The sequence below is a fragment of the Fulmarus glacialis genome, unplaced genomic scaffold (assembly GCF_000690835.1).
Source record: "Fulmarus glacialis isolate BGI_N327 unplaced genomic scaffold, ASM69083v1 scaffold1534, whole genome shotgun sequence".
Lineage (NCBI taxonomy): Eukaryota > Metazoa > Chordata > Aves > Procellariiformes > Procellariidae > Fulmarus > Fulmarus glacialis.
In genome coordinates this window covers 1-3094 of record NW_009207213.1, presented here as the reverse complement: position 1 = coordinate 3094, position 3094 = coordinate 1, and positions in this window count along the sequence as shown.

Here is a 3094-nt window from a genome sequence, read left to right as displayed (position 1 = left end):
TGGGAAGTAGTGAATGAATTCCTTGTTTTGCTTTGCTTGCATGTGCAGCTTTTGCTTTACTTATTAAACTGTCTTTGTCTAAACCCATGAGTTTTCTCGCTTTTACTCTTCTGATTCATTCCCTCATCCCACTGGGGGGGAATGAGCGAGCGGCTGTGTGATGCTTAGTTGCCGGCTGGGGTTGAACCACGACACATACCCCCAGCTTTCTTGCTGTGGGGACAGAGTGTGAAAAAGAGAAAGCCTTCCTGCCGCGGAATAGCCTTCAGCAATAGTCAAAACACTCGTGTGTTATCCATGCTGGTTTAGTAACAAATCCAAAGCACAGCATCGTATGAACTGCTACAAAGAAAATTAACTTCATCCCAGCCAGACCCAGGACAGAGTTACAGGTCATACAGTCGGTGAAGAATGAACAAAGTCTTATTTAAACAACCTGAGGAAATCTGTGCATAGACTCATAGAATCATCTAGGTTGAAAAAGACCTTTAAGATAATCGAGTCCAACTGTAAACCTAACACTGCCAATTCCCACTAAACCATGTCCTGAAGTGCCACATCTACACATCTTTTAAATACCTCTAGGGATGGTGACTCAACCACTTCCCTGGGCAGCCTGTTCCAATGCTTGATAACCCTTTCAGTGAAGAAATTTTTCCTAATATCCAATCTAAACCTCCTCTGGTGCAACTGGAAGCCGTTTCCTCTTGTCCTATCACTTGCTACTTGGGAAAAGAGACCAACACCCACCTCACTACAACTTCCTTTCAGGTAGCTGTACAGAGCGATAAGGTCTCTCCTCAGCCTCCTTTTCTCCAGGCTAAACAACCCCAGTTCCCTCAGCTGCTCCTCATAAGACTCTAGACCCTTCACCAGCTTCATTGCTGTTCTTTGGACATGCTCCAGCACCTCAATATCTTTCTTGTAGTGAGGGGCCCAAAACTGAACACAGTATTTGAGGTGTGGCCTCACCAGTGCTAAGTACGGGGGATCGTGCCAGGGGACGATCACTTCCCTAGTCTTACTGGCCACACTATTTCTGATACAACCCAGGATGCTATTGGCTGCCTTGGCCACCTGGGCACACTGCTGGCTCTTATTCAGCTGGCTATCGACCAACACCCCCAGGTCCTTTTCCGCCAGGCAGCTTTCCAGTCCCTCTTCCCCAAGCCTGTAGCATTGCACAGGGTTGTTGTGACCCAGGTGCAGGACATGGCACTGAGCCTTGTTGAATATCCTACAGTTTGCCTTGGCCTATTGATCCAGCCTGTCCAGGTCCCTCTGCAGAGCCTTCCTACCCTCCAGCAGATCAACGCTCCCGCCCAACTTGGTGTCGTCTGCAAACTTACTGAGGATGCACTCAATCCCCTCATCCAGATCGTTGATGAAGATATTAAACAGAACTGGTGAGCCCTGGGGAACACCACTTGTGACCAAGTGGATTTAACTTCATTCATCACAACTCTTTGGGCCTGGCCATGCAGCCAGTTTTTTACCCAGTGAAGAGTATGCCTGTTCAAGCCAAGAGCAGCCAGTTTCTCCAGGAGAATGCTGTGGGAAATGGTGTCAAAGGCTTTACTGAAGTCCAGGTAAACAACATCCTCAGCCTTTCCCTCATCCACTGAGAGGGTCATCTTGTCATAGAAGGAGATCAGGTTGGTCAAGCAGGACCTGCCTTTCATAAACCCGTGGTGACAGGGCCTGATCACCTGGTTGTCCTGTATGTGCTGTGTGATGACATTCAAGATGATCACTTGCTCCATAACCTTCCCTAGCACCCAGGTCAGACTGACAGGTCTGTAGTTCCCTAGACCGTCCTTCTGGCCCTTCTTGTAGATGGGCATCACATTTGCTAACCTCTAGTCAACTGATGTTGAACTGTGATGTTCTCCTGTGAGAGAATTATCATCCCAACTTTTCCAAATAACAAATCCTTTTGTACCCCAGGTATAGCTGTGGTGAGTCCCATTTGTATAGTATACATCCCACTGTTCTCAGTGCCCTGTAGTTAAATCATCTAGGAGGTAACACCATCCTGGGATAGCAATGGTTGCACATTTTGTATGTAAACCCTTGGCCGATTTCAATAGCTTTCAAGTGTTATTAATGCCTATTCCACAATGAAGGTTACCTTGGAACCAGTGAGACCAGAAACTCCCTCAGTACCCTTGGGTGGATCCCATCCAGCCCCATAGACTTATGTGTGTCTAAGTGTAGCAGGTTAATAACCATTTCCCCTTGGATTATCGGGGCTTCATTCTGCTCCCCCTCCCTGTCTTCCAGCTCAAGGTGCTGGGTACCCCAAGAAGAACTGGTCTTACTATTAAAGCCAGAGGCAAAGAAGGCATTAAGTACCTCAACCTTTTCCCATCCATTCACTATGTTTCCCCCCACATCCGATAAAGGATGGAGATTCTCCTTAGCCCTCCTTTTGTTGCTAATGTATTTATAGAAACGTTTTTTATTGTCTTTTATGGCAGTAGCCAGATTAAGTTCTGGTTGGGCTTTGGCCCTTCTAATTTTCTCCCTGCGTAACATCACAACATCCCTGAAGTCCTCCTGAGTTGCTTGCCCCTTCTTCCAAAGGTTATAAACTCTCTTTTTTGTCCTGAGTTCCAGCCAAAGCTCTCTCTTCAGCCAAGCCAGTCTTCTTCTCCACGGGCTCGTCTTTTGGCACATAGGGATGGCCTGCTCCTGTGCTTTTAAGATTTCCTTCTTGAAGAATGTCCAACCTTCCTGGACTCCTTTGCCCTTCAGGACTGCCTCCCAAGGGACTCTGTCAACCAGGCCCCTAAACAGGCCAAAGTCTGCCCTCCAGAAGTCCAAGGTAGCAGTTCTGCTAACCTCCCTCCTTACGTTTCCAAGAATCGAAAATCTATCATTTCACAAGCACTGTGTCCAGGACAGCTTCCAACCATCACATCACCCACAAGTCCTCCTCTGTTTGCAAACAACAGGTCCAGCAGAGCGCCTTCCCTAGATGGCTACCTCACCAACTGTGTCAGGAAGTTACCTTCCACACACTCCAAGGAACCTCCTAGACTGTTTCCTCTCCTGCTGTATTCTATTTCCAGCAGACATCTGGTAAGTTGAA